Source organism: Acinonyx jubatus, chromosome A2, assembly GCF_027475565.1.
Source record: "Acinonyx jubatus isolate Ajub_Pintada_27869175 chromosome A2, VMU_Ajub_asm_v1.0, whole genome shotgun sequence".
Classification (NCBI taxonomy): Eukaryota; Metazoa; Chordata; class Mammalia; order Carnivora; family Felidae; genus Acinonyx; species Acinonyx jubatus.
The window spans coordinates 153558734-153577548 of record NC_069383.1 but is presented as its reverse complement, the minus strand read 5'-3'; the positions used below and the strand labels follow the sequence as shown (position 1 = coordinate 153577548).

At 51.5% G+C, this 18815-nt stretch overlaps 1 protein-coding gene across 3 annotated transcripts in view; it reads right to left on the bottom strand.

The window, feature by feature from the left end:
* MED26 (mediator complex subunit 26) overlaps window positions 1–18815 on the bottom strand; it is a 52485-nt gene that overhangs the window by 5135 nt on the left and 28535 nt on the right. The window contains exon 1 of one of the 3 annotated variants that reach the window (XM_027038249.2): window positions 17267–18475. The exons of the other annotated variants lie outside the window; for them this stretch is intronic. The gene's annotated coding sequence lies outside the window, so the exon portion shown is untranslated. Of the gene's footprint in view, window positions 1–17266; window positions 18476–18815 lie in introns of those variants that run through there. 3 annotated transcript variants of the gene reach the window in all.

Here is an 18815-nt window from a genome sequence, read left to right as displayed (position 1 = left end):
CCGCAAGCTCATGACCTGAGCCGAAATCAAGAGTCCGCCATAACTAACTGAGCTAAATAACCCATGTAGGCGCCCCTAAGCAACAGATTTTCAGCGGAGGCCAAACAGCCTTCTATTGGAAGAGGATGCCATCCAGGACTTTCAGAGCTAGAGACGAGAAGTCAATGCCTACCTTCAGAGGACAGGCTGACTCCTACTGGGGGCTAATTCAGCTAGTGACTAAGCTGAAGCCTGGGCTGATTTACCACTTGGAAAATCTTAGGGCCCTTCAGAGTAATCAGTGCTGCCTGTGCTCTAGAAATGGAACAACAAAGCCTGGAGGACAGCACATCTGTTTACAACATGGTTTACAGACTCTTTTAAGCCCACTGTTGACGCTTACTGCTCAAAAAAAAGGATTCCTTTAAAAATATGACTGATCAAAAAAAAATTAAAAAAATAAAAATAAATATGACTGCTCACTGACAACACACCCAGTCACACACAAGCTCTGACAGGGATGTGCAAGAGATTCACGTGGTGGTTTCCATGCCTGCTGACATTACATTCATTCTGTGGCCCATGGATTAAGGAGTAATTTCAACTTTCAAGTCTTATTAAGAAATACATTTTGTAAGGCTGCTGGGTCTGGGCAAAGTAAACTGAAAGCCTTCCAAAAGGGTTCACCATTCTACATGCCATTAAGGATATCTGTGATTCATGGGAAGAGGTCAAAATGTCAACGTGACCAGGAGTTCGGAAGAAGTGGATCCCAGCCCTCACGATGACTTTGAGGGTTCAAGACTTCAGTGGAGGCAGTGACTGCAGGTGTGGTGGGAAGAGCAAGAGGACTAGCATCCGAAGCGGAGCCTGAAGACAAGAGGCCTGCAGTGCTCCGATCTCGTGACAAAACGAACGGAAGAGGAGTTGCTTCTAACGGACGAGGAAAGCAGGCTTCTTGAGCTGCAATCTGCTCCTGGTGAAGATGCCGTGAAGACGGCTGGAACGACGACACAGGGTTCAGAACGTCACAGAGGCAGAGTGGAGGGGGCGGCGGCAGCGGGATTTGAGGGGACGGACTCCGATTCCGAGAGAGGTCCCACCGTGGGTGAAATGCCATCAAACAGCATCGCATGCTGCAGAGAAGTCGCTCGTGAAAGGAGGGCTCCTTCGATGCAGCGAACTTTACTACTGTCTTATTTAAGACATTGCCACAGCCACCTCAGCCGTGAGCGACCACCACCCCAATCAGTCAGCAGCTGTCACGTGGAGGCAGGACCCTCCACCAGCAAAAAGATTACGACTCGCAGAAGGCTCAGATGATGGTTAGCATTTTTTTTAGCAATAAAGTATTTTTTAAGTTTTTAAAATTTTTATTTAATTTTATTTTTAAAAAATGTTTATTTTGAGAGCGTGAGCGGGGGAGGGGCAGATAGAGAGGGGGACAGAGGATCTGCAATGACAGCAGAGAGCCTGATGTAGGGCTTGAACTCACGAACCACGAGATCATGACCTGAGCTGAAGTCGGACGCTTAACCGACTGAGCCACCCAGGTGCCCCCCAAATTTTATTTGAGGGACAGTGGGTGCATGCACTCACAGGTGCACAAGCGGGGGAGGGGCAGAGAGAGAGACAGAGAGAAAATCCCAAGGCTCCATGGGCTTGATCCCATGAACCATGAGAGCATGACCTGAGCCGAAATCAAGAGTTGGACACACGGGCGCCTGGGTGGCTCAGTCGGTTAAGCCTTCTACTTCAGCTCAGGTCATGATCTTGCGGTCTGCGAGTTCGAGCCCCACATCAGGCTCTGTGCTGACAGCTCAGAGCCTGAAGCCTGTTTCAGATTCTGTGTCTCCCTCTTTCTCTCTCCTCCCCCTCTCATGCTCTCTTTCTTCTCAAAAATAAATAAACGTTAAAAAAAAAAAAAAAAAACAGGTGAACACTCAACTGACTGAGCCACCCAGGTGGCTCAGCAATAAAGTATTTTTAATTAAGGTATGTACATTGTTTTGTTTTTGGTTTTTTTTTGGACGTAATACTACTGAACATTTAACAGACTACGGTACAGTGTGAATATAACATCTACAGTAAAACCTTGATTTGCAAGCATAATTCCATTCCAGTAACATGCTTGTAATCCAAAACACTCATATATCCAAGTGAATTTCAAGAACCATTGGTTCAGTTGTGCTCATGTGACATCCAGCGTCATGTACTACTTGTATTGCAAGACATCATTTATCAAGTTACAATTTATTAGAAATGTTTGCTCGTCTTGCAGAACACTCACAGAATAAGTTACCTGCAATCCAAGGTTTTACTATATATGCACCAGGAAACCAAAGCATTCATTGGCCTCCCTTTACTGCGATAGTTGCTTTATTTCGGCAGTCTGGAACCCACCCCACAGTATCCCTGCGTGCCTGCACACAATCATCCGATCGGTTTGGTTACATTAGCAAGACCTTTAGAGTTCATCCAGAGACACCAAAAAGTCACAAAGTGGGGAGATGACAGATGCCACAGTGCCGTGAGGATCTGCATCTGGAACACAGAGAGAACCTGGCCCGGGAGACATGAACAGGCACCGGTGGAACAGGAAACTGCAGCACCTGTGCCCAGCTCTCTCCAGAAGCCACGAGCAGCTGCCCTGCAGACGTGCCCACCAACCGGCAGAAGTGGCATCTGATGGTACTAGGTAGTTCAGGGGCCCAGCCAAGCCTGGGGAGGGATGGGCTTTGTCTGGTGGTCTCCTGTTTGCAGATCTGACCCAGCCACTCCAGGCCCCCCTCATACGATGTGTTTTCACACAGCCCTGCTTTGTGTAACGTAACCACCCCGTGGGGAAGGTACTATTGCCACCACATTTTACAGACAGGAGAAGGCACACAAAGGTGCGGGTCAGGTGGTCAAACGTTATGACATCAGTGTCTTCCAAGAGTCAACGGAACAGAATGAAAATTCCAAGAGCAACAGAAATGATCAACTGTAGTTTCAGTGCATCGACAAGACAAAGCTCAGACCATGGGGAGTGAAGTCACAGAACATACAGACTGCATGATTCCATTTACACCAAACATCAGAGCCAAGTCACAAATTAAATTTAAAATTTGTCAGACTTGGCCCCTGGCTGGCTCTGTTGGTAGAGCACGTGACTTTTAGTCTTGGGGTCACGAGTCTGAGCCCTATGTTGTGCACAGAGTTTACTTAAAAAATACACACACACAACACACACACACACACACACACACACACACACACACACACACACACACTCAAGCAAAAACTCTTAAGTCTTCTCAAAGAAACAGGAGACTATCTTTGCAACCTTGGGGTAGACAAAGATTTCTTAAGACCCCCCAAAGCAGTAACTGCCCAAGAAAAAAGCCTGACAAACTGGGCTTCATCGAGATTGAGAACTTCCACTCACCTCAAGAGGCAAACAGCCCGGGAGCACTGACAAAGCGTGCCCAGTGAAGGACGCAGCTCTGGAAAAGGTGAAGAGCTCCCTCAGCTCAACAACCCCCAGCAGCTGCAGGTTTTGGTGGGCTGGCCGGCTGGGGGAGCCCATATGCCAGGAGGAAGCCCCCCCTCCCTTCCAAGATCACACAGTGAGCCCATCACACGCCCACACACACTGGACGGAGCATGCAGGTGAACGGGAAGGGCACGAGGAAAGGTACATGTCCCACCCAGCCACCACCACCACGGTTCCCTGTAGGTTTCCAAAAATATTCCTTGCATTGTATATACACTTACCGTGCATTAAAAACAACAACAACAAAGCAAAACATGATTCTACGCCTTGCTTTTCTCACTAACATCAGAAACAACCAGCATCGCAGACATCCCCCCTTCCCTCTTGCTTCCAGTGGGGTGAGGGTGGAGTGGGGGGGGGGTACTTGAGCAGAGCTGTGTCCCCCCTTTTCCACTTACTGTTACAAACAAGGTTGCAATCCCTACCTTTACTAGAGGAGATCCTGGGCTAACACACAAACTGCTAGAGGGGCTATTGGCACAAGGACCAGGAAGGATTGTAATTAGCCCCCAAGGAGGCGGCTCCAATTCCAGGCCCACTATAGGAGAGGAAGGAGGGAAAGCCTGTTTCCCAGTCCTTGCCAGTACTGTGGTGTATCAGTTTCCGGTTGTTGCCAAAATGATGCACATGATCACAGAAGGAGAGGCTTAAACAACATGAGTATATATATCATGTCAGTTTGGCAGCGGGGGGGGGGGGGGGGGGGACAGTAATGTGGTTCAGGTCGCCCTGTGCTGAGACCCAGCACAGGAGGGTAGGCAAGCCGCCCTCCTTTCAGGGAAGTTCTCAAGGCCGTTTCCTATTCCTTTCCGTGTTGACAGAATTACGCCTCCTTGCTATAGAACTGAGGGCTCCCTTTTCCTGCTGGCTGGCTGGCTGGCACTGAAGGCCATTTCACCTTCTAGAGGGCACTGCATTCCCCAGCTCATGGCATCTCAGTTCACTTCCCACGTCTGCAACAGCACCAAGTCCTCACACTACACCTCTCTGACCCGGCCAGGCAAGGGTCTCTACTTCTGAGGATCTGATTAGGCTGGGCCCACCTCGATACTCCAGGTATGTACCCTTCACACCCACATAGTCCCTTCTGCCACACAAGGTACCACGTGCCCAGGTTCTGGGGACTAGGATGCAGACATCCTTTGGGGCTTTTACTCTGCTGGCCACATGCATTCCTCGGCTTTTCTGATCTGCCTTCTTTGCAGCTGAAGGAAGCTGTCGCCTCTACCCGCCACCTCAAGTTCTTGATGTCTTTTTTTTTTTTTTTTTTTTAATTTTTTAATGTTTATTTACCTTTGAGGGAGACAGAATGAGGGGCAGAGAGAGAGGGAGACATGGAAACTGAACAAGGCTCCAGGCTCTGAGCTGTCAGCACAGAGCCCGACGCGGGGCTTGAATGCACGAACCGTGAGATCATGACCCGAGCCAAAGTCGGATGCTCAACCGACTGAGCCACTCAGGTGCCCCTCCTGGTGTCTCTTCTGAGTGTAAACTGCAGTGACCACACAGCAACAACAGTGGCCCTCACTCTGCCTGTCAGAGCTCCCACAAAGCTGCCCCTATGCCACGGGGTCCAATCTGCACGTTGGCAACAAAGGCCTCCCCTCGCAGTGTTTTCATTCAGGGCCGTGTCCGGGAACACATCTGGATGGCCCCCAAAACCTACTCCAAGCTGCACTGAGGGAAGGGGTCTGAGAGGAGACACTCCATCACTTACATGCCTTTGACGCGCCACAGACAGGGACCCTGAGCAAGAGGAGACGGGGCAGTGAGGAGGCTGGTACCACAGGGACAGCGAGGCCGCCGTCTCCCTGTCCCCAGCCCTGGGATTCCAGCCCTTTTGGGCTCCTGGGCTTGCCACATGGCCTGTCTCCACCCCAGTGACTTCACCCTGGTATATTTAGAGCCCTGGGTCCCATACACGCCTGAACCTCACGGCAGGCTCTGGGCAGCTCTGCAGGCCAGAGTCCCAGGGCCACGTGCAAACCTCTTGCTGTCAGGAACAGCCTGGCACACCTGCACCGGTGGCCCTTTCCTGCGCTGGCTATCTCCCCTGGGATTCATTCTCAACAAAAACAAGAACACCTCTCAAAACCACCTGCCAAAGGGCTGTCCCAAAAGGGGCGGAATTCGTAAATGAAGGATGTCTGAGCGCCCGAAGTCTCTCATTTTCTCATTAAGGTTCCTTCAACAGATGCAGATTAATTTGTATTTCCTTAACAATTAATGAAGCCGAGTGTCACCTCCCCTTTCTACCAATGATGACTGCCCATGTGAGCTGCTCACCATTCCAAGCCCACTTACTCTCTAAGACCACCCTCTTTATTGGAAACAATTAATCACCCGGCCAAGGAGCCCACAGGGTGGTGGTGGTGGTTGCCCCACCCTGTGCACATGGCGGTTGGGCAAGGAAGGTGTCAGGAGTGGGGGAGGACTACTCTGGAAGTACAAGGAGCAGGCAGGGCAGGTGGGGAAGGCTGGGCAGTGGTGACACAGAGAGGACCCCAGAGGTCTGTTCCAAGGCAGGGCAGGAAGTCGGCAGGTGATTACTGGCGGAAGTGACTCCTTAAGTATCTCACGGAGTGCCTTCGGATCCTAGACTGGAGGCTGACGGGCACAATCAGGTATCCTCAATAAGACAGGAAAGTCAACGTCACACAGACAGCTGTGCCAGCCAGCGTCTCCAGCATCAAATACACAGGCACCCCCTAAACAAGGCGCCTCCCAACTCCGGCATAGGGAGAAAGAAAGCACATCCTCCCTCACACCTACGGGCCACCCCAGGGACACATGCTCCTCACCACCAAACCAGTTCCCAGGGCTCTTATGGGGACTTCCCACCGCATGATAACCAAGAACAGGCACAAAGGAAGCAGAAAGGCCTTGGTTCCTGGGGGTGCCCTCAGGGCACGCCAAGTCACCGGCAGCCAGGCTAACCGGCAATGTTAGCTGCTCGACTCACAGTGAACAGGAAGAAGGGGGTCTGGACACGTACAGGCGACAGTCCAAAGGAGAGGACGGCACCCCGCAGCAGCGGCCTGGGTGCGAGTCTGGACCACGGAGCACAGGACGCTCCCATACTGCTCAGGCCTGAGGCTGGTGACACCCCCGTCCTCCCACACCCACGGTCAAGTGGGAGCAACGAGGAATGTGCACCGCACTCCACAGCACACTGCGCTGTGTGAACCATTAAAGCACACTGCTCATCCTCATCTTTTTATGACACGTTTTAGAGTATTTAGTGAAGAAACGAGGCACCCTGGAATCTGCTGCAAAATCCCCTTGAATGTGGGGCGCAGAAGGGGACGAGACGAAGCAATGCGGATTGGCTCTAAATCGGTACCTGCTGGAGCAGGGGCACGGTTACATTATTCTCTCTACTTTTAGGTTTGAAACCTGCCACAAATCTAAAAGGTTACAAACTACACCCATTTCCTAACACGTGGAAGATTTCACTGGGTCTGGAATGAGACGGCAGTTGGCAGCGGTGCAGAGATGAAGTGAACAAATACTTGTTTTTCAATTCCACACGGTGGCTTCTCACTGCACCACCCGGCACCTGCATGGGGAGAGGGGCCGAGGGCTGCTGGGATGCTGTCTCCCTCCAAGTGAGCCTGTCTCTGGCCCCCTCAAGCTCTTCAAACTACTGGGTATGTTCTAGCTGGTGCGATCTTTGGAGCTCCTCACCAAGCCCCCCGCAGGCTGCTGGGCTGCTGCTCAACGGACTCGGTGTAAACACTCCTCCTAGAGTGGAAAGGGGTCTGGGGTCTGCTCTCCCAAGGTGGGTCCATGCCTCCCTGCAAAGAGCCCAGAGAGCCAGAACTCCTCCTGCATCCAGACCTGCTCTCTGCCCTCAGATAGGGAAGATGCCACAGGGTCCAGGAGACACCCACCCAGACATGGGCCAAACAGCTTCCTGGGGGGCTCTCCAGAGAGCTGGGGATTGCCGTGCCCACGGAGAGGGCAGGTTCTGTGGTTGGGTTCCCAGGGTGCTGAGGCCAGGGAAGGAGAAGTCAGCGAGAGGGGGCCTAGGCTTCTGACGTGACGGCAAGCCCCAAGCCATACCAAAGCCCTCGCCCATCTGTGGATGCTAGAGTGTCCGTGTCCACACAGGCCTGAGGTCAGAAGCCAGGGGAGGTCAGAGTCAGGGAGCACCTCACAGCAGGGCCAGGCCAGGGCAACAGTAACCCAGGGAAGGGACAGCTGGCCAACACTGCCCTGTGGCTGCCCTCTGAAACCCGGGGATGCCACTGGCTTCTCCAGAGTCCAGGACACCAAACTGGCTTCAGAAAACCTGCCGACAGCAGGGTACAGGGAATCATCTTTAAAACCAAACCCAATGGAAAGACTTTAACTGGCCCTCATCACATGTCTCAAAGTTGCCCTGTGAATAGGATCACTGGTCTGACCCTGGATCTGTATGCAGAGCTGGGGCCAGTGCAGTGGGGTACACCCACCCCTGACCAGCTTCTCCTCCCCTATTTCAGGGGATATGCAGGTAAACCCCAGGCCCTGAGTAATTAATTAGCACCCTGTGGGGGATTTCCAACCCCATGTGAAACAGGAACTGAAACACTAAGCTTCAGAGTCTCTGAGCCCATGGCTGACCATTCTGTTCTCCATGCATCAAGGGTTCCCACTCTGTCTCAAATCCCCAGTCTCTCAGGAATTAAGCTGGATGTGTGCAGCCATGGTGGCAAAGGGGAAACCCTGTGCTCCTGAGCTCTGAGCACTGGTGGGGCCCAATGGAAATGAGCCAGGGCAGGCCCACCCAAGCCAGATTCTCATCGGGCTGTTGGGTTCCCCCAGGAAGCTGAGCTCTCTAGCTTTTCATCCTTGAAAGCCCACTTTACAGATAAAGAAACTGAGAGTCTGAGAAGGTAATGAAGATTCAAGGTTCATCACACAGCTAGAAGGTGGTGGAGTGCGGTCTTATACCAGCCTGGCATAGACTCTGCCTATCACACACAGGTGCTTTACTAGGTGAGGTGAGGGAGGGCACCCAGATGCCACCAGGCTGGTGACGTTGGCATCCCGCCCACATACTCTCCCCAACTTGCCCCAGCAAGTAAACGCACAGGTTATAGTTTCTTGAGCCACCCAGGGCCAGTGCCCTCATGCCCAGCACATCTCCGGGCTGCCTCTGCCTTCCCTCCAGGGTAGCCTAGAGCCAGGGAGACCCACACACCTATCCAGCATAACAGGGGCTTCAGCTCACCCCCAGTGTTCACCCTAAGCAGCAGGCCACTTGGTAAACGACAACAGCACTCAAGCCTGCCTCCCGCTAGGCCCCGGCAATGGCGCACACAAGCTTTCCTGCTTCTGATGCTGCACACCATGTTCCCAGGTGGGTGTCATTCTTTCTGTGACTCAAACTGCCTCTGCCGCGAGCTGGTGCGAGAGATGGTGGCACCTGCACCCCCCAAAGATCCTGGCTGAGCCCAGCCCATGTCCCACCCTGTCCCCCTGAGGAAGGAAAAGAAGTCAGTGTGGCTTGATCCTCCCTCTTGGCTCTGGAAGGTGCATCCTCCTGGCCCTGCTGTGCCCTGCCTGGTTCCACAGCCAAGCAGGAGTAAGAGGAAACTCCCTTAGGTCATCTGCACTCTGCCTGGCCAAGATGCCTTCTTCTGCCAGGCCCCCAGTGGCAGCCTTGCACCCACAGGGGTGAAATCTCTCTCATTCATGGCTTCTTATAGGAAGAAGGACATGGGGGGGTGGGGGTGGGGGGGCTGTGTCCCAGCTGCAGCAGCCAAGCTCAACACTTGCAAAAGCACAAAAGCACTTCCTCATCAGAGGGGCCCATCTGCTCCCCAGGAGTGTCCACAGCTGGAGCATGGCCACTGCGTGCATGGCCCTGATTGTCACACTCACAGCCCACAGAGCACCCACGACCAGAACATGTAACTGCAGCTGCAACTCAGCCAAGGGGATGGAAACCCCAGCCTGGGCCCAGAGAGCGAGCCAAGCAGCCTGCATCCCACGAGCAGCACAGCACAGGAAAAGGAAGCCCAGGGCAGTGGCCGGAGCTCCCCGTCAGCATGAGCGGCCAGCATGAGCGGCTGCCATCCTCCACCACTGAGGGAGAGGCTAGCAGGTGAGGGGGTGGGGAGGGCAGGAGAGGCAGCACTCTCCCCGCAGCAGCAGTCCCCAAAATGTTCCTCTCTCCCTCCTACTTTTTATTTCAGCAGCTCTCTCCAGCGAAACTATGTACTTAAACTTTCCTGACCTCTGAATCAGGTCAACAGGACACACACAATTCTCATTACGATCCGGTCCCTTCTGAGAGTACAAGAGCTCTCAATGTGTCATCCGTGAACTGGTTCGTTCCTGCACTGATACAACTGCAAAGTCAGAAGGCCAAGCAGAGCACTTGTTTGCAGGGGGGGTCCAGGTAGCAGAGCATCCGACGACAGACAGCACTCCGGTCAGGGTTTCTCCTTCCCACCCTGGCACTCCCAGAGGAACAGCCAGGAAGAATACCAGCTGTGCCAGACATAATGGCCCGATGCCCACAGGAGGGGCACCCACAGCGTTCGACCCACATGCATGGAGAACACAGACAATCCAAAGCGAGACCCAGCCAGCTTTACAGGAACTCATAGGGGCCAACCTCCAAGAGACCGTTAAGCAAACCATCGAGGTGACAGGGGTGCGCTCCAGCACTGCCACGTGAGACACCCGGTGGTGGGGCTGGGCGGGAAAGGGCCAGGCGGGGGGGCTGCGCAAAGATGCCACGGGGCTGAGCCCGGCCTCTACTGTTGGCCCAATTTGGACTGAAGCAAGAGCGGCCACCAGTCAGCCCAGCTCCTCCCCATGAGCAGGGAAGCCCGAGGGAAATGCTGGGAAAACCACACATCATCTCTGCAGACCCAGAACGGGTGTGCTGACCACCGTCCTGAGAGACTGTGCCCACCGGGGGGGGGGGGGGGGGGGGGCAGGTCAGGTGCACTCTGCCTACCCACCACCAGCCTGCTCTGTGGTCTCTGAGATCCCTTCAGGCAGTGCAGTGCCCAGCATGGTGCCAGGCTACCAGTCTACCAACCTGGGCCGCTATAGGATCTTGGGAACCAAGAATACTCCAGAATTCCCCCAACAAGTCAGCAGTTGCTTCCTAAGCAACTACGGCAGGCCTGGAGTATGCAGGAAGGCAAGTGTGGCCCAGGCCTGAGGTGTGGATGGAGACGGCCAGAGGCAACAACAGAAGCAAAAGGGAAGCACCACAACCAAGGCTCACCTGAGCGGCCAGGAGCCCAGGTGCAGGGGGACCGGAACTGCGGCTACATCCAGAGAGTGCTTTTAAAAAGGAGGAGTAGGCCGGGCAAAAGTGACCACGCCACACAGGAAGTCCAAGATGCCCCTGGTTAGCAGTAAGAGTGTGTAACATGTGCGTAACATTCAGGGTCTGGTGGCCCTCACTTTCCTGAGCACTCCCACAAGGTCACCACGTTCCTTGTGCTGGGTGGACAGGAAAAGAGCAACAGGAACTGCCAGAACCTGAGTGGGGGCCACACTGGTTAAGTCATTTGGCAAGTCTCCGGGTTAGGTATCAAGGAGCTCTTGTCTCCTTTTATTTATTTTTTTTAAAGCTTATTTATTTATCTTGAGAGAGAGAGAGAGAGAGAGAGAGAGAGAGAGAGAGAGAGAGAAAATGCAAGTGGGGTTGGGGCAGAGAGAGGAGAGAGGAGGGAGGGGGAGAGGGTGGGGGAGGGAGAGGGAGAGGGAGAGAGAATGAAGCCCAAGAAGGCTCCCAGCTGTCAGCGCAGAGCCCGACGCGGGGCTGGAACCCACGAACCATGAGATCATGACCAGAGCCGAAGTCAGACACTCCACCCTATGAGCCACCAGGTGCCCCCTCGTCTCCTTTTAAATAGGAATCTGAGATCAGCAAACCCACCAGGGTTTAAACGTAACTAATGAAGGTGTGCCTGTCCTAAACTGGATGGCAGCCATCAGCCAGGACACCACCTCAGCCCATTAGGCCATGAACTCCGTATCAAGTGCTCCAGGGCAGAAAGCACCAGAGAAGACTGCACCGGAGGTCAGTGGATGGCCTCTGATCCTGCCCACCCACCCAGCCCACTCGGCTGTTTCCTTAGCCACTAAGTGGGAGGATGACAGAGGCTTCCTACAGGCTCCTAGAGGGGGAACAAGAGACACACATGGACGTCCAGGATGCTGCCTGGCACACAGTAGCACTCAGAAAGGAGTCACCTCCTACACTTGGGAGGTGATCAGGCCCAAGACCCCTCACCTATTGCCCTACAGCTCAAGGGCTCTGTGTATCTGTGTGGAGCTGGAGGAACCACAGTGGGCACAGGGACTTTCTCAGCAGGCAGTCCTGTAACAGGGCCACCGTGGAGAGAACCAAGGACACAGTCACCCATGGAACAGAAAGGTGAATCTGTACATTGTGTCAAATGTCATATAAGGATGGACACGCATAGCCCGTGACCCAGCGATTCCACTCTGAGGCGCATACCAACAGAAATGTGAACACCCACGCATGGAGCATGTATTCAGAACAGCCCCAACTAAAATCCACCTGAATGGCCGTCAACAGCATCATGGATGCCCAAATCACGGTCTATCCATTTAGTGTGGAATGAGCAAGCTGCTGCTACGCACAACATTAAAGATAAATCTCCAAACAGTGTCCAGTGAAAAAGTCCAGTAGAAAAGAATGCATTCTACATTGGATTGAAAGCTCCCAAGCAGGCAAAACTTCTCAGTGGTGACCAAAGTCAGGGAAGCTGGGGATGGGGAGCTGCTTAGACAGGGAGCAAGGGTGGCTTCTGGGGAAACAAATGCTCTATTCCTGGACCTGGGTGAGGGGTAACTAAGATGCAATCATTGCACATGCATTCCGTAAAATGTAAAGCTCACAACCGGCGCCCTTCTGGATGACCTTAAAGGCCATCCTGTCCCAGAAGCTGATGCCAGAGCTGCGGGGTTGAAGAGGAGGAGAAGGCACTGCAGAGTCAGTCCCTGGCTCCCCCACAGTGGCACAGACCACTCTGAGGCCCCGCAGAGAATTGCCGCACAAGCCCCGGCATACCTCTGCTTCAAAGCTCACAGAGAAACGTGTCCACACACTCCTGCCCCCGGCAGAGGTCAGGTCTGGGGAGGACAAGTGTGCTCTGCAGCTTCCAGGGAAGGAGTACCTCCGCAGCTCAGTGTCCCCAAGAAGAAGGAAGCTTGGACGTTACTGGAGAGACAGGCAGGCAGCACCTACTGCCTGGGCACTGCTGGCCAGCACTGTGCTGGGCATATGTCTCTTACCATATACCATGGCCTCTTTTGAGGCCACACACCCCCAAGTAGGTATTATGCTGTTTCCCCAGCATGGAAGCCAGGGCACCCATTAAACACCTGGCCACAGGTTCATTTCTGACCTAAGCTGTTAATTCTGGGCAGTCAGCCCATGCCTGATTCCATGCAACAGGCCATTAGCAAGTATACAGGTGACCTGGGCAGAAAACGACAGCCGGCTTGAAGGAGGGCAATGGAACAATTAAGGTAAGGAAAGTCTTCATGCCTAACCCAGGAAAGAAGATACCAAAGAAAACTAGAAATTAGAGGAGGGGGGAGAGTGGCAGATAACATTTTAAAATCAAAGTCCCTTGCCATATTAAGAGGCTAAAAATGAAAAAGCCTTGTGATTGTTCCAAAAGATATGGAAAAAATATTTGACCAAATTGGGCATGTCTTCCTGATAAAAACTTTGAGCAAACTAGGAACAGAAGAGAACCTCCTTGGTCTGACAAAGTGTTTTGACAATATCCACGGCTAACGTCATATTTGATGGTGAATGGCTCCATGTTTCCCCCTAACAGGTACAAGACAAGGATATGTTCTATTCAGTCTTGTCAGGAGGTTCCAGTCAATGTAATAAGGCAAGAAAAAGGGGAAAACAACAACAACAACAACAAAAAGGACATCTAGATTGGAAAGAAGGAAGTAAAATGGTCTTTATTCACAAATAACAGAAGTCTATATTGAAAATCTTACAGCATCTCCAAAAAAGTTACCAGAACAAGTGAATTTAGCAAGGCTGCAGGATACAAGTTCAATACAAAATTCGACTGTACTTCTATATGCATTTTCATTCAGAAAATGAAATTTTAAAAAACCAATTCCAGGGGTACCTGGGTGGCTCAGTTGGTTCAACACCCAACCCTTGATTTCAGCTCATGTCCTGACCTCATATTTGTGAGATCAAGCCCCGCATGAGGCTCCGTGCTGAGCATCGAGCCTGCTTGGCAGTCTCTCTCTCCCCCCTCTCTCTGCCCCTCCCCCGTGCATGCACCTGCATATGTGCTCTCTCTCAAAATAAATAAACATTAAAAAGCCCAATTCCATTTATAATAGCAATTAAAAATATAAAGTACCTAAGGATACATCTGACAAAAGACATGAAAGCCTTCAACAGTGAAAAGTGCAAAATATGGCTGAGAAAAATTAAAAGAAGCATCAATAATCGGAGAGATACACACAGTTAATGGACTGGAAGAGTCAATAGTGTTAAGATGCCATTTCTCCCCCAAATTGATCTACACAGTCAATGCAATCCCAACCAAATTCCAGCAGGGTCTTTTAGAGAAACTAGTAAGTTGATTCTAAAACGTATATGGAATCACACAGGTCCTAGAATAGCCAAGAAATTGGAAAAAAAAGAAAATCAGAAGATTATAATTAAGACAGTGTGGTACTAACAGTAAAGACAGACAAACAGACCAATGGGAACAGAACAGAATCCATTAACAGACCCACACATTCATGGTCAACTGATTCTTAACAAAGGTATTAAGACAATTCAATGGGGGAATGAATAATCTTTCAATTAACAGTGCTAGAATAATTGGATAGCCGTACGCAAACAACAAGTAAAAAATCCTTGACCTCTACCTCACAAGATATACAAACATTAACACAAGATAGATCATAAACCTAAATGTAAGGGTTAAAACTATAGAATATCTAGAAGAAAACACGGGAAGAAAATATTAGTGACCTTGGGCTTGGGAAGGACTAAAAATATAACAGAAAAAGCATAAAATTTAGAGAAAACATAAAGTGGATTTCATCAAAACTGAAAATCTTTGCTCTTCAAAACGTGACACTATTATGAAAAAAAGGGGGGGGGGCAAGCCACAGACAGGTTGAAAATATATATGAATCACATATCTAAGAATGGACTTGCATCTAGAATACATTTAAAAAAACCTCTTTCAACTCAATGAGTAGGCAAAGAACCCAATTCCAAAAAAAAAAAGGAAAAGTGGTTTGAATATTCAAATCTTTCATAGAAAAGACATGCATGGGAAATAAACACATGAAGAGATGCTCAGCATTATTAGTCATTAGGAAAATGCTTAAAACCATCACTACAAAACTATTAGAAGAGCTAACGTGAAAAAGGCTGACCACACCAAGTGCTGGCCAAGATGTGAAGTGACAGGAATTCTCATACACTGCTGGAAGTTATCATGTGGTATAATCACCTGGGAAGACATGTGGGCAGATTCTTAACCCGGAAGTCCATCAACACAGGGGGTAGGTAAGTGAACTGTACTATATCCATAGGATGAAGTAACGGATCTTGCTCAGTATTCAAAAAGCAACAAAAAAGAATGAACTCTTGACATAGAGTTTTCAGATGCATGAATCTGAAAATATGCTGAATGAAAGAAGAACCCAGACCAAAATAAAACAAAAAACAGCACATAGTGCATGATTTCACAAAATTCTAGGAAAGGCAAGCAAATTCTACAGTGACAGAAAGCAGATCAGCAGTTGCCTGGGACTGAGATAGACTAGAGGGAAGATTACAAAGGTGCAAAAAGAAACTTCTGGAAATGATGGATATGTTTATTACCCTGATTGTGGTGATAGTTTCTCAGAGGTATATAGGTCAAAATATATCAAATTACACACCTTCAACGTGCAGTTTACTATAGGTCAATTCTACTTCAATAAAGCTGTAAAACAACTGTGGAGGGAGATGATGCATGCAACAAGATGGGTGAAAAGAAGGGGCAGTAGGCAAAGAGCAAGAACACTTTTTTGTTGCAGGGGAGGCATCAGCCCCCCCAGACCTCCCTGGGGGTGGAAGGCGGAGCTGCAAGTTCCTTCTCCCCTCACTAAAATGAAGAGGCTCACGCCTGGTCATCCCACCGGTATCATAAAGACAACAAATTCGATGTTGCATGTAACAAGGCTCCAGGAGGCACCAATAAACATCAGCTTTTTTTTCTGGGACATTCTACATGCCCCTACAAACACCTGTGCATCCAACACACTGTGAATCTGAACTGTGGCTTAAAATAGGTGATCTGTGGCTTAGAACAGGGCCCCAGCCCTCAGGGGGACACACTATGGCTGAAGCTCGGTGACAGCGTCTCATAGGTTGTGAAATCAAAGGCTTAGCAGCCACCAAAGGCTGAACTTAAGGACATGTGCCCTCCTCAGCCTGTCCTCACGGTTTTGCCATTCTTCAACCGGAGACCCAAGGGAGGGGGCCGCCTTCCCATGCTCACATGGAAGAAAGGCCATGGCCACGAACATCTACAGAAAATCTTTTTATTTTTATTTTTTTTTTTTTCTTTATTTTTGAGAGACACAGTGCGTGTGGGGGCGGGGCAGAGAGAGACAGAGACACAGACTCGGAAGCAGGCTCCAAGGCTCCGAGCTGTAGGCACAGAGCCCGACACGGGGCCCAAACCCACGGACCGTGAGATCATGACCCGAGCCGAAGTCGGACGCTCAACCGACTGAGCCACCCAGCCGCCCCAACATCTACAGAAAATCTTAGGCGAACGACAGTCCGTCTCTTCTTCCCTAAACAGTGGCGTGAGCAACGACTGGTATCCATCCTCCTGACAAGAAAATAGCCTCTATATGTCTGAGGTTTCTTTTCCCTCCCACCTCTGCACGGTTTTCTCCAATGGGAACTAAGCTCCTGTGACCAAATCTGTCTGGAATCCTGACTCTCCCTCCAGACAGCTGAGCTAGACCCTTAGTTAGCACCGTCAAGTGTGACCTGGGGCTCAGCAGCAACAAGAAGGGTGAAAAGAAGGGGCAGCAGGCAAACAGTAGGAAGCACCGTCACCCAGGGTTTCTGAAAGAATTCTGCTTCAGCTCCAACAAGGACCAAGTAGCTTCTGTGGGCTGGGCCAATGACCGATTACAACACCAGTGACATTTCGCAAGGGGAGAGGATACTTCCCAGGTTCCAGTCAACTGCTTTACATACCACTGCCTTGGAGGAACATACCTGGTTTAAAAGGTAGCAGCTGTGAGAACATCACCAAACCCTCAGTTCTGAAAACATTAAGTCAACTAAAATAAAAACTCACACACCTCACACTCAGCTGAACCTCGCCCAGGACTTGACCGGTCAGCCTGCACCAAGCTGGTGCTGCCTCTGCCACAGATGCCCACCCGTCCACACTCCACCTACCGCCAGGCTCCCGCAAGGAGAAAAGCACAAGTCCCCTGCCACAAGGCAAAAGGCACCACTGCCTGGGGCGGGGGCGGGGGGGGGGGGGGGGGAGGCAGAGGGAAAGCCAAGGCCAGAGCAGGAAGACGCTGGCTATTCCCCGTCCCCTGAGGCTGTGGCAGCACAGACTTTGTTGCTCCTCCAGGCAAGCGTATTTGCTCAGCAGGACTCAAGGGCTTTGGGGAGAATCTTTCGTTTTCAATACAGTGGACTGGAAGTTACCACAACCAGAAATATTTTCTCCAACTTACCTTCTCGGCAACCCTGGAATTATTCCAAAGGGTTACATAAGGAAGGAGAAGAAGCCGTGTGAGGTTTCTGCAAAGCCAGACATAAAAGGAACAGAGAAACCAAACATCACAATCCACCACGGTGGCTTGGTGACAGCGGTGACAGCATTATCTGCTGGGTGGCGGCACTGCTTGCCATGGCGGATGAGTGGGAGGTTGCTGGTAAAGGATGAGGGCACAGTGGAGGGTCACGACAGCTCCCGAGGCCACATGCCACCAAGAGCCAAATCAACTGCTTCCTGCCAGCCTTCGCTGCTGGAGGCCTCACTGGGCCGGCGCGGACTCCCGCAGCACTTCCTGTCTTGCTCCAAACTACCTGCATCTCACAGCAGGGGAAGCAGCAGCCAAGCTGACCCTGAGGCCAGGAGCCCACCCCATGGCTGACGGGCGGAGGACAGAGCCCGCAGCGAGTCCCGCGGTCCCCTTTACCAAGGTCCAAGGACAGCAGGGTCCCGGCTGGACTCCGGGACAAGCCCTGCAGCGGCTTTTCCTGGTCTTAAGTGCACGCAGGCAAAGAACACTGAGGGGCACTGGGAACAAAGAGGATTTCACTATGCACCGTATTTCCTTTTACGTATCATTTGCTAACATCACTTCCTCAATATTTTAAACCTATTTTCTGACGTATTTTCTTGAGCCTGTTTTTTCCCCTTTTCATCCTCACCATACAGTTGGGTAACCAAACACGTCGGCCACAGCAAAAAAATACAGGAGCGCAATTAGGGGAAGAGAGAGAAGGAGGGATTTGACTGCAACCTATGGTAACACCACAGAGGAGCTTACCTGCCACCACACCGAGCACCCAAACAGCTTTGCCTGGGCAACCTGTCAGCAGAGCTGAAGAGGGGCTGCCCGCTTTGCCTCCCCTGCTCTCTCTTCACAGCTCGTCCGGCACCCGCCCTGCGGCCTCATCTCCCTCCACCCAGAGCTCCTCAAGCCCCAGCCCCACATCCTTTCCTTCTGTCTCCACATCTCGTCTCGGAGCTTCCTGACTTCCTGCACGGTCCCACCTCACGCACTTCGTATCTGCATTGCAAGCCCCGGTGTTCCATCCACACTCCAACCGCCCACCTGGAGGCTCTTCTTCCGCATCTCAGAGGCACTCGGGGTATCCACGGGCCACTGGGCACCCCCCCGCCCCCGTTCGTTGGACCCTGCTCCTGCAAGGCTTGTGTGCTGGGAGCAGGAGCACCCTGGAAAGAGACAAGCCCAACGCCCGCTAGCCCCCCTTACCCTCCCCTCTGGCAGGCACTGCGCCTCCAAATAAACCCACCCACACTAACCCCTTAAGCGTGTGGTCTTTACACTCTCATTTCAACCCCCAGATATGGTGGACCTGAGCCCACCTCTTTAGCCAACTGTGTCAGGTGCTTTGTCTGAGTGTGCCTGCATATGGCTCCATAACTTTTTATGCCCTGAGTCTCCTCAGTCCCTTTGGTTTTCCTCTCCTCTGAGAGCATCTTCTGGGCCACCACGTTTGTCACATGTGTGCCCTCTCGAACTCCCAAAA